The following is a 13,417-nucleotide window of genomic DNA, read 5'->3' on the forward strand; positions in this document are numbered from 1 at the left end:
GCTCCTATGAGTGTTGGTCCAAACTCGAGCCCTTTGCAGCGCCCCCTCAAGGAAACTTGAGGTCTGGTTTTAGTTGTACGGATTGCTCATCCGGTGTGCCCTGAGAACGAGATATGTGCAGCTCCTATCGCGATTTGTCGGCACATCCGGGCGGTCTTGCTGGGCCTGTTTTACCATTGTCGAAATGTCTTGTAAACCGGGATTCCGAGACTGATCGGGTCTTCCTGGGAGAAGAAATATCCTTCGTTGACCGTGAGAGCTTGTGATGGGCTAAGTTGGGACACCCCTGCAGGGTATAAACTTTCGAGAGCCATGCCCGCGGTTATGTGGTAGATGGGAATTTGTTAATATCCGGTCGTAGAGAACTTGACACTAGATTCGACGTAAAACGCATCAACCGCGTGTGTAGCCGTGATGGTCTCTTTTCGGCGGAGTCCGGGAAGTGAACACGGTTTTGGGTTATGTTTGACGTAAGTAGGAGTTCAGGATCACTTCTTGATCATTGCAAGCTTCACGACCGTTCCGTTTGCTTCTCTTCTCGCTCTTATTTGCGTAAGTTAGCCACCATACTTTGCTTAGCCGCTGCTGCAACCTCACCACTTTACCCCTTCCTTTACCCATTTAGCTTTGCTAGTCTTGATACCCATGGTAATGGGATTGCTGAGTCCTCGTGGCTCACAGATTACTACAACAACAGTTGCAGGTATAGGTTATGCGATGATCATGACGCGAGAGCGATGCTTGCTTGTTTTGGAGTTCTTCTTTTGCTTCTTCTTCGATCAGGGGATAGGTTCCAGGTTGGCAGATTGGGTTAGCAGGGTGGTTGTCATTTGAGTTTCTATTTGTGTTTCATCCGTAGTCAGATGTTGATCTCTTATATGATGTTGATGTATTCTTGGGGCGTTTGTGCCTTATGTACGTATCCCCAACTATTATGCGATGGTACGATGTAATGATATCCACCTTGCAAAAGCGTCTCCAATATGCGCTTCTATCCTTGGTGGGACCCTCGAGTTCCTTCAGGATAGGGTCGCATATTGGGAGTGAAAAATTGGTATCAGAGCCTCGACCAACCATAGGAGCCCCCTTGATTGATCGTGTAGTTTGGTCGTTGTCGAATCAAGAAGAAAACTTTTCGCAGTCTAGTAATATCGGAGAGTAGGAATTCTTTTACTCCTCAGCCCCGTCGTTGCTCTGGTGAGGAATCTTGATGTAGGTGTTTTGAATTACTCCTCTTCCCCTTCAAATTTTTCTTTAGGATCACGTGGTTAGCTTTTCGTTCGTTGGTTCTCATCTCTTTTCATCCGATGAATTTCTCGTCAAGTTGACTCGAGCCTCTTCATCGTTTCCAAGTTCAATCCTCAGTTGTTTTCTTTTTTCCACCCGCCCACCCCTTTTTCTTCTCGGAGCCGGAGCCCGTAATCGAGTATCCATTCTACTCGTGCGAAGCCTTTGCATTCTTTCAATCGGTGTTGTCTCTTCAAGATATTCCTCGGTTCTCCCTTCCAGTTGCCTTTGTTTTCCCTCCCTCCCATCCTTTTTCTTCCTGGAGTCTGAGTCTCTCTCGACCATCAATTTCATTCATGTGGAGCCTCTTCAGCCTTTCGTCAATTGTTTCAACTGGCGAATTCTCATTTTGTTCGACATTCTTCATCTCTTTTTCTTTTCCGGTGGACTCAATTCAAGTTTTTTGGTTGATCGTATTCTTTCCTTGTATCAAGTGTTTGCCCTGCTCGTTCGCCTCTCGCCAGTTTATCCTTCCAGAGTGCTCAAGACATCTCAGGGAATTCGTCTGTGTTTGAATTAATTTGAGGTTGTCACCTCATTCAAATATTTTAAGTGTTCCGGTGCATCATCTATCTCTTCAACAGTCCTTTTCAACGGTGTTTTCTTTTAGTGGGCCCTAACCCACAGTTCTTTTCCCAGGATCTTACCTGACTCTTCTAATTATTCTGGAGCCATTCCTAATTCTTTTCGAGTTTGACGTAAGAATGAATTTCATCTGTCAGATGCCATCTCCAAGATCGCTTTCAAATTCTTTTCATCTTTGGTTCAACCCTTCTTCTTTTTCATTCTTCCGGAGTATCTCAGTAATTTTGGTGGTGATTCTCGTCGTCATTCGAAGATTGAAGAAGAGGTTTTCCTATAAATCTTGCCCGTTCTCTCGAAGATTCGTGGTTCTAGCTTCATATTATCCTATCAAATTATTCCATTTGTCAGATTATTTTTATTAACCATCCGGAGTATGTCAGAAGTTGTTTTCCCGTTTCTCTTTCACCGGAGGCCATCGTTCCAAAAGAATGCTTCGTCCTCACATTTCAGCTACCGTTATCCAATTATCCCGGTGCTTCGCTCAAGTGTTCTTTAATCAGCTCATGATCTCCTTGTTCTTTGGCATCTAAATCCCCTCCAGCATATTGGTTCTTCTAATTCTTCCTGGTGATTCATTCTCTTTCATCAGTCATTTTCAAATTCTTATGGTGGTTCGTTCAAGATTCTTTTCCTTGATTATCATTTTAATCCATTCGTTCTTTCGAGTGCTAACGGTGGTTCATTGAAGACCTTCCTAAAGGTGGCGCGATATACTCCTCAATCCTTTTCAAGGGGAATAAGTTGCATGGCAAATCCGCTTGTCATCAATTAAATTGGATGAGGATAAGCATAAAGTAATTCTTATTCTTACTTCGTCGTCGTCAAGTAATCCCTTCCTTCAGAGTTTGTTCTTGAGGAATAAATTCTAGTTCCAAGTGTTTTTCATCTTTTCTTTTCCGGAGTTCAAATTTCCTCGGCCATTTCGTCGGAACCTCCATCAAAATCATCACAAGGCTCATCTTATAATTTCATCCTTCATTCTATCTCATCATCCTTTTGTCACCGGAGTTCTTCCTGGTGGTTCTTCATGACTTAATTCATTCTTCAAGAGTTCATCAAGATTTTGTTGGAGGAGTTCAAGTATATTTTCTTCTCGCATCTCGAAGTGCAAATAATTCTCTGTTTTCTTTCGAAGTGGAGTTTTGCATTTCTTCGTTCTTCTCAGCTTTTCAGACATTTGGGTGTGGTATAATTTCACGTCAAGTTTTGACATGTTTTTGATAAGTCCACAACAAGCTTATTCTTTCGTTGTTGATTTTCTAAACAACTCCGTTCAATCCTTCCTTCTAAGTTCTTTTCATTCCATTCTTTCAATTCTTCCGGAGGCATTGCATTGTTCATCTCATCAAGTGCTATCCCATCTTGTGAAGTTCATGTTCTAATCCTTCCATTTTAGGTCGGAGTGCTTCCCAAATTCTTTTATTCATTCCTTTTCTATCTTGTTCTAACCGGTGTGGTTTCAGAGTCTGTCTTATTCCATGAGCTTTGATTCTCGTCATATTTGTCGTTTATCTTTTCTACCCAAGTGCTCTCGACTTTGTTCATCTTTTCGCGTGCGTTCTTACTTCACCTCATCCTCTTTCTCTTCCATCTCATTCCTAAGATCTCGGGACGAGATATCTTGTTAGTGGAGGAGAGTTGTAACGCCCCGGATCCGATGCGCCAGGTGTCTTCCAGCTATTCGTCGTTATTGCCATGTCATTTGCCTGCGTGTTGCACTTTGCCATGTCATCATCTGCATTTCATCTGCATTTTTTTCAAAACATGCATCTGTTCGGGTTCTGTCGGTTCTCTCCATTGTCTGTTCTGAGCACAGACACACTCGCATGCGCCCGTCGCACCTCTTAGATCTTGTTTCGTGAGCGGGAGAAAAACGTTCTCGGAATGGGCCGAGATTTGCTGAGTGGCCTGGTATATCATCGATAGACCGCCTGTCAAATTTCGTTGCATTTGGAGGTCATTTGATGCCCCAACGGTTAACCGTGTAACCCAGAAACCACCTTTTCTCTTGCAACCCAGCAACCCGTCACGCAGCCCACCTAGCCCATCTAAACCCCCTCCATGCTCTCCGCCGTTCGATCACGATCGTGTGGGCGAAAACCGCCCCTCATTGATACGTCCATTTTGCATCATGCTTTTATATCAATATTTATTGCATTATGGGTTGTTATTACACATTATATCTCATTACTTATGGCTATTCTCTCTTATTTTACAAGGTTTACCATTAAGCGGGGGAATGTCGGCAGCTGGAATTCTGGCTGGAAAAGGAGCAAACGTTGGATACCTATTCTGCACAACTCCAAAAGTCCTGAAACTCCACGAAACAAGTTTTTGGGATTTATAAGAATTTCTGAGCAAAAGAACTAGGCCAGGGGGCCCACACCCTGTCCAGGAGACAGGGGCGCCCCCCCCCTATAGGGCGCGCCCCCTATCTCCTGGGCCCCCTGGTGGGCCTCCGGCATCCATCTTCTTCTATATCATCACTTTTACCCTGGAGAAAATCGTGGGCAAGCTTACGGGACGAAACTCCGCCGCCACGAGACGGAACCTTGGCGGAACCAATCTAGGGCTTTGGCGGAGCTGTTCTGCCGGGGATACTCCCCTCCGGGAGGGGGAAATCATCACCAACGTCATCACCAACGATCCTCTCATCGGGAAGGGGTCAATCTCCATCAACATCTTCACCAGCACCATCTCCTCTCAAACCCTAGTTCATCTCTTGTATCCAATCTTGTATCCAAAACCACAAATTGGTACCTGTGGGTTGCTAGTAGTGTTGATTACTCCTTGTAGTTGATACTTATTGGTTTACTTGGGAAGATCATATGTTCAGATCCTTAATGCATATTATTACACCTCTGATTATGAACATAAATATGCTTTGTGAGTAGTTACGTTTGTTCCCAAGGACATGGGATAAGTCTTGCTATTAGTAGTCATGTGAATTTGGTATTCGTTCGATATTTTGATGAGATATATGTTGTCTTCTCCTCTAGTGGTGTCATGTGAACGTCGACTACATGACACTTCACCATTATTGGGCCTAGAGGAGGGCATATGGAACTAATAAGTAGATGATGGGTTTCTAGAGTGACAGAAGCTTAAACCCTAGTTTATGCGTTGCTTGGTTAGGGGCTGATTTGGATCCCCATGTTTCATGATATGGTTAGGTTTACCTTAATACTTTTGTTGTAGTTGCGGATGCTTGCAATAGGAGTTAATAATAAGTGGGATGCTTGTCCAAGTAAGGGCAGTACCCAAGTACCGGTCCACCCACATATTTAATTATCAAAGTACCGAATGCGAATCATATGAACGTGATGAAAACTAGCTTGACGATAATTCACAATGTGTCCTCAGGAGCTCCTTTCTCATTATTAGAAATTGTTCAGGCTTATCCTTTGCTACATAAAGGATTGGGCCACCTTGCTGCACCTTATTTACTTTATTTTCTTGTTACTCGTTATCATTTATCTTGTCATAAAACTATCTATCACCTACAATTTCAGTGCTTGCAGAAAACCTTACTGAAACCGCTTATCATTTCCTTCTGCTCCTTGTTGGGTTCAACACTCTTACTTATCGAAAGGACTACGATAGATCCCCTACACTTTTGGGTCATTGAGACTCTATTCTGGCGCCGTTGCCGGGGAGTCTAGTGCTTTTGGTGAGTGGAACTTGGTAAGGAAACATTTATTTAGTGTGCTGAAATTTTCTGTTACTTGTCACTATGGAAACTAATCCTTTGAGGGGCTTGTTTGGGGTATCTTCACCCCAACTAGAAGAGCAAAGAGTCGCTCCTCAACATGGTGAACTTTATGAAAATATTCACTTTGAGATTCCTTCGGGTATGATAGAGAAACTGCTAGCTAATCCATTTGCAGGAGATGGAACATTGCATCCCGATTTACACCTTATCTTTGTGGATGAAGTTTGTGGATTATTTAAGCTTGCAGGTATTCCCAATGATGTTGTCAAAAGGAAGGTCTTCCCTTTATATTTGAAGGGAGATGCATCGACATGGTATAGGCTATGTGATGACACGAGATCTTGGAATTATAAGCGATTGAATTTGGAATTTCACCAGAAGTTATATCCTATGCATCTTGTTCATCATGATCGTTATTACATTATAATTCTGGCCTCGCGAAGGAGAAAGCATCGCTCAAGCTTGGGGTAGGCTTAAGTCAATGTTATATTCGTGCCCCAATCATGAGCTCTCTCGGGAAATGATTATTCAGAATTTTTATGCTTGGCTTTCTCTTGATAATCGCAACCTGCTTGATACTTCCTCTGCTGGTTCTTATATGCTGAAGACTATTGATTTCAAATGGGACTTATTGGAAAGAATTAAGCGCAACTCTGAGGATTGGGGTTCCGACGATGGTAAGGAGTCAGGTATGACACCTAAGTTCGATTGTGTTAAATCTTTTATGGATACCGATGTTTTTCGTGGATTTAGCGCTAAGTATGGACTTGACTCTGAGATTGTAGCTTCCTTCTGTGAATCATTTGCTACTCACGTTGATCTCCCTAAAGAGAAGTGGTTTAAATATAATCCTCCTGTTGAAGTGAAAGTAGTTGCACCTATTACAGTCGAAGAAAAGACTATTACTTATAGTGATCCTATTTTTCCTACTGCTTATGTTGAAAGACCTCCTTTTCCCGTTAGGATAAAGGATCATGCTAAAGCTTCGACTGTTGTTCTTAAGAGTTATACTAGGACTTATACACCTCCTGAGCAAATTAATGTTGAACCTAGTATTGCTATGGTTAAAGATCTCTTGGATGAGGACTTAGATGGGCATGTTATTTCTTTGTGTGGTGAGACTGCTAATATTGCTAGATCATTGTTATCATGGTTTATGTGATATGGGTGCTAGTGCTAGCGCTATCCCTTATGATTTATATAAAGAAATTATGCACGACATTGCACCCGTTGAATTAGAAGACATTGATGTTACTATTAAGCTTGCTAATAGGGATACCATTAAACCCGTTGAATTATGCACGATATGTTTATGAAGGAAAGGGAAGAAATAGATGAAGTGTTCCTTAAACAGGAACCTATGCTGAAACATAACCTTCCCATTGAAATTCTTGGGGATCCCCCTCCACCCAAGGGTGATCCCGTGTTTGAACTCAAACCATTACCAGATAATCTCAAGTATGCTTATCTTGATGAAAAACAAATATATCCTGTTATTATTAGCGCTAACCTTTCAGAGAAGGAAGAAGAAAGATTATTGAAACCTCTGAAGAAGCACCGAGCAGCTATTGGATATACTCTGGATGATCCTAAGGGCGTTAGTCCCACGTTATGTCAACACAAAATTACATTGGAGGACGATGCCAAACCAGTTAGAGATCCTCAAAGACGATTAAATCCCAAGATGAAGGAAGTGGTAAGAAAAGAGATACTAAAGCTCCTTGAGTTAGGTATTATTTATCCCGTTGCTGATAGTGAATGGGTAAGCCCTGTTCATTGTGTCCCTAAAATGGGAGGTATTACCGTCGTTCCTAATGATAAAGATGAATTGATCCCGCAAAGAATTACTACATGTTATAGGATGGTAATTGATTTCCGTAAGTTAAATAAAGCTACCAAGAAAGATCATTACCCTTTACCTTTTATTGATCAAATAGTAGAAAGGCTATCCAAACACACACATTTTTGCTCTCTAGATTGATATTCTAGTTTCTCTCAGATACCTGTGTCACCGAAGGATCAATCAAAAACTACTTTTACTTGCCCTTTTTGTACTTTTGCTTATAGATGTATGCCTTTTGGTTTATGTAATGCACCTGCTACCTTTCAAAGATGCATGATGGCTATATTCTCTGATTTTTGTGAAAAGATTTGTGAGGTATTCATGGATGACTTCTCTGTCTATGGATCCTCTTTTGATGATTGTTTGAGCAACCTTGATCGAGTTTTGCAGAGATGCGAAGACACTAGTCTCGTCCTGAATTGGGAAAAGTGTCACTTTATGGTTAATGAAGGCATTGTCTTGGGGCACAAGATCTTTGAGAGAGGTATTGAAGTTGATAAAGCCAAAGTTGATGCTATTGAAAAGATGCCATGTCCCAAGGACATAAAAGGTATAAGAAGTTTTCTTGGTCATGCCGGCTTTTATAGGAGGTTCATTAAGGACTTTTCTAAAATCTCTAGGCCTCTGACTAATTTGTTGCAAAAATATATTCCTTTTGTCTTTGATGATGATTGTGTAGAAGCGTTTGAAGTGCATAATAAAGCTTTGATCACTACACCTATTGTTTAGCCACCTGACTGGAATTTACCTTTTGAAATTATGTGCGATGCTAGTGACTATGCTATAGGTGCTGTTTTAGGGCAAAGAGTTGATAAGAAATTGAATGTTATGCAGTATGCTAGTAAGACTCTTGATACTGCCCAGAGAAATTATGCTACTAGTGAAAAAGAGTTCTTAGCAGTTGTGTTTGCATGTGATAAGTTTAGACCTTATATTGTTGATTCCAAAGTTACTATTCACACTCATCATCCTGCTATTAAATATCTTATGGAAAAGAAAGATGCCAAGCCTAGACTCATTAGATGGGTTCTCTTGCTCCAAGAATTTGACTTGTATATTATTGATAGAAAAGGAGTTGAGAACCCCGTTGCAGATAACTTGTCTAGGTTAGAGAATGTTCTTGATGACCCACTGCCTATTAATGATAGCTTTCCTGATGAACAATTAGCAGTCGTTAATGCTTCTCATATTGCTCCTTGGTATGTTGATTATGCTAATTACATTGTTGATAAATATTTACCGCCTAGTTTCACATACCAGCAAAAGAAAAAGTTCTTTTATGATTTAAGACATTACTTCTGGGATGATCCACACCTTTATAAAGAAGGAGTAGATGGTGTTATTAGACGTTATGTGCCTGAGCATGAACAGGAACAGATCCTACGCAAGTGTCACTCTGAATCTTATGGAGGACACCACGCTGGAGATAGAACTGCACACAAGGTACTACAATCTGGTTTTTATTGGCCTACTCTCTTCAAAGATGCTCGTAAGTTTGTCTTATCTTGTGATGAATGTCAAAGAATAGGTAACATTAGTAGACATCAAGAAATGCCTATGAATTATTCTCTTGTTATTGAACCGTTTGATGTTTGGGGCTTTGACTATATGGGACCTTTTCCTGCCTCTAATGGTTATACACATATTTTAGTTGTTGTTGATTACGTTACTAAGTGGGTAGAAGCTATTCCAACTAGTAGTACTGATCATAACAATTCTATTAAAATGCTTAAATAAGTTATTTTTCCGAGGTTTGGAGTCCCTAGATACCTAATGACTGACGGTGGTTCACATTTTATTCATGGTGCTTTCCGTAAGATGCTCGCTAAGTATGATGTCAATCATAGAATAGCATCTCCTTATCATCCGCAATCTAGTGGTCAAGTAGAGTTGAGCAATAAAGAGCTCAAATTGATTTTGCAAAAGACTGTGAATAGATCTAGAAAGAATTGGTCCAAAAAACATGATGATGCATTATGGGCCTATAGAACTACATACAAAAATCCTATGGTTATGTCTCCTTATAAGATGGTTTATGGAAACGCGCGTCATTTACCTCTTGAACTTGAACATAAAGCATATTGGGCTATTAAAGAGCTCAATTATGACTTCAAACTAGCCGATGAGAAGAGGTTATTCGATATTAGCTCACTTGATGAATGGAGAACCCAAGCCTATGAGAATGCCAAGCTTTTCAAAGAAAAAGTCAAACGCTGGCGTGATAAGAGGATACAAAAGCGTGAGTTTAACATAGGAGATTATGTGTTATTATTCAACTCTCGTTTAAGATATTTTGCAGGAAAATTTCTCTCAAAATGGGAGGGTCCCTACATTATCGAGGAGGTCTATTGTTCTGGTGCCATAAAAATCAACAACTTCGAAGGCACAAATCCGAGGGTGGTAAACGGTCAAAGAATTAAACATTATATTTCAGGTAATCCGATCAATGTTGAAACTAATATTATTGAAACCGTAACCCTTGAGGAATACATAAGGGACACTTTTCAGAACGTTCCAGACTCCGAAAAGGCATAGGTATGTGGTACGGTAAGTAAACCGACTCAAAAACAGCTCCAATGGCAATTTTTATCAGTTTTGGTATATTTAAGAATTTTAGGAAGAAAGAAGTAGTCCGAAAGGGACACGAGGCTCCCACGAGAGTGGAGGGCATGCCCCCCTGTCTCGTGAGCACCTCGTGTGCTTCTCGGACTCCGTTTTCTTGCACATTACGTATTTTGGTCAGTAAAAATTCATTATATATACTCCCGAAGGTTTTGACCACCGTATCATGCAAATATCCTCTGTTTTCGTTTCGAGCTGTTTCCGTTGCAGATTTAGAGTGCCATGGCTTCACCCTCCACCAACAATGAAGACAAGGATGCTTGGCTTTTGAAGATAGAGCTGAAAAGAGAAGAACCAGAAGAGATCAACAAGGATGAAGGGATCAAGGAAGCCATGGAGGTTCAAGCCCCGGCGGTGAAAGAAGAAGATATCCCTCAACCTTTACCTAACCTCTTTACTCCAACAGAGATTGAAGCTTTCAAGATGATTGAGTTAGCTCACATACATAACAAGTATCTCACACAGGAGCATATTCTGTTGAAGGATCATATTGCTGGGCTTAAGGGCATTATCCGCAAGTTGGAGGAGCTTTTATGCTCAATGTGCGATTATCCACCGTCATCATCACCACCTCCATCACATCCGAGGAAATAATGACATGGGTATGGGTACTCCCCTTGGCAACCGCCAAGCTTGGGGGTGGTGCCCCGATATCATATCACCATCACACTCCTATCTTTACTACTTTATTTAGTTCGATCCTTTTAGTAGTATCCTAATCTAGTAGATTGAAGTTTTGATATCAAGTACTTTGAGTTTTGCTTTGTGATCTCTTTTTGTATTCGAGTCCGCGAGCTATCTATAATAAAGATTAGTTTTGAGTCAAGGGCTTTGCTATGTGTTATGATCTTGAGAAAGAATAAAAAGAATAAAAGAGTTCATATTGATCTTATGGATCGTGATAACTTCACACATGGAAAGTATGAGGCATAAAAATTGTTGGGAGTTGATGAACATAGCCTTGGTCATCGTTGCAATTAATAGGAAGTAATAAGGCAAGAGAGGTTCACATATAAATACACTATCTTGGACATCTTTTATGATTGTGAGCACTCATTAAGTATGACATGCTAAAAGAGTTGACGATGGACAAGGAAGACAACGTAATGGTTTATGTTTTCTCACATCTTAGTTGAAGTATGTTGTCTTTGACCTTCCGAACATGTTGAGCTTGCCTTTACCCCTCATGCTCGCCAAATTCCTAGCACCAATTAGAAATACTACTTGTGCTTCCAATTACCCTTAAACCCAGTTTTGCCATGAGAGTCCACCATATCTACCTATGGATTGAGTAAGATCCTTCAAGTAAGTTGTCATCGGTGCAAGCAATAAAAATTGCTCTCTAATTATGTACGACTTATTAGTGCAGAGAAAATAAGCTTTGTATGAACTTGTTGTGGAAGTAATAAAAGCGACGGACTTCATAATAAAGGTCCACATACAAGGGGCAATATAAAGTGACGTTCTTTTGCATTAAGATTTTATGCATCAACCCTAATCGCGCATGACAACCTCTGCTTCCCTCTACGAAGGGCCTATCTTTTACTTTATGTTTTTACTTTATGCTCGAGTCAAGGTGATCCTCACCTTTCCCTTTTTCATTTTATCCTTTGGCAAGCTCTTCGTGTTTGAAAGATCATGATATACATATCCAATTGGATGTTTGTTAGCATGGGCTATTATTGTTGACATCACCTAAAGGTGAATACGTTGGGAGGCAACACATTAAGCTCATATGTTTCTCAGTGTCCCGCTGAAACTCCATAACCACAAGTACTGTGTGAGTGTTAGCAATTGCAGAGGTCTACGAGATAGTTGAGTATGTGAGCTTGCTGAAAAGCTCTTTTATTGATTCTTTCTGATCTTACGGTAAATTGCAATTGCTTCAATGACTGAGATTATAGTTTGTTAGTTCCCAATGAAGTTTTTGAACCATACTTGACATTGTGAATTGCTTGTTACTTGAGCATAGGAAATCATATGACAAAATCTATATATGTTGCTGTTATTAGAATGATCATGATGCCCTCATGTCCGTATTTTATTTTTATCGACACCTCTATCTCTAAACATGTGGACTTATTTTTCGATTTCGACTTCCGCTTGAGGACAAGCGAGGTCTAAGCTTGGGGGAGTTGATACATCCATTTTGCATCATGCTTTTATATCAATATTTATTGCATTATGGGATGTTATTACACATTATATCTCATTACTTATGGCTATTCTCTCTTATTTTACAAGGTTTACCATTAAGAGGGGGAATGCCGACAGCTGGAATTCTGGCTGGAAAAGGAGCAAACGTTGGAAACCTATTCCGCACAACTCCAAAAGTCCTGAAACTCCACGAAACAACTTTTTGGGATTTATAATAATTTCTGAGTGAAAGAAATAGGCCAGGGGGCCCACACCCTGTCCAGGAGACAGGGGGGCGCCCCCCCTATAGGGCGCGCCCCCTATCTCCTGGGCCCCCTGGTGGGCCTCCGGCGTCCATCTTCTGCTATATCATCACTTTTACCCTAGCAAAAAACCGTGGGCAAGCTTATGGGACAAAACTCCGCCGCCACGAGGCGGAACCTTGGTGGAACCAATCTAGGGCTCTGGCAGAGCTGTTCTGCCGGGGACACTTCCCTCCAGGAGGGGGAAATCATCACCAACGTCATCACCAACGATCCTCTCATCGGGAAGGGGTCAATCTCCATCAACATCTTCACCAGCACCATCTCCTCTAAAACCCTAGTTCATCTCTTGTATCGAGTCTTGTATCCAAAACCACAAATTGGTACCTGTGGGTTGCTAGTAGTGTTGATTACTCCTTGTAGTTGATACTTATTGGTTTACTTGGTGGAAGATCATATGTTCAGATCCTTAATGCATATTATTACACCTCTGATTATGAACATGAATATGCTTTGTGAGTTGTTACGTTTGTTCCCGAGGACATGGGAGAAGTCTTGCTATTAGTAGTCATGTGAATTTGGTATTCGTTCGATATTTTGATGAGATGTATGTTGTCTTCTCCTCTAGTGGTGTCATGTGAACGTCGACTACATTACACTTCACCATTATTGGGCATAGAGGATGGCATAGGGAAGTAATAAGTAGATGATGGGTTGCTAGAGTGACAGAAGCTTAAACCCTAGTTTATGCGTTGCTTCGTTAGGGGCTGATTTGGATCCACATGTTTCATTATATGGTTAGGTTTACCTTAATACTTTTGTTGTAGTTGCGGATGCTTGCAATAGGAGTTAATCATAAGTGGGATGCTTGTCCAAGTAAGGGCAGTACCCAAGTACCGGTCCACCCACATATCAAATTATCAAAGTACCGAACGCGAATCATATGAACGTGATGTAAACTAGCTTGAC

Source organism: Triticum dicoccoides, chromosome 2B (assembly GCF_002162155.2).
Source record: "Triticum dicoccoides isolate Atlit2015 ecotype Zavitan chromosome 2B, WEW_v2.0, whole genome shotgun sequence".
Taxonomy (NCBI): Eukaryota; Viridiplantae; Streptophyta; class Magnoliopsida; order Poales; family Poaceae; genus Triticum; species Triticum dicoccoides.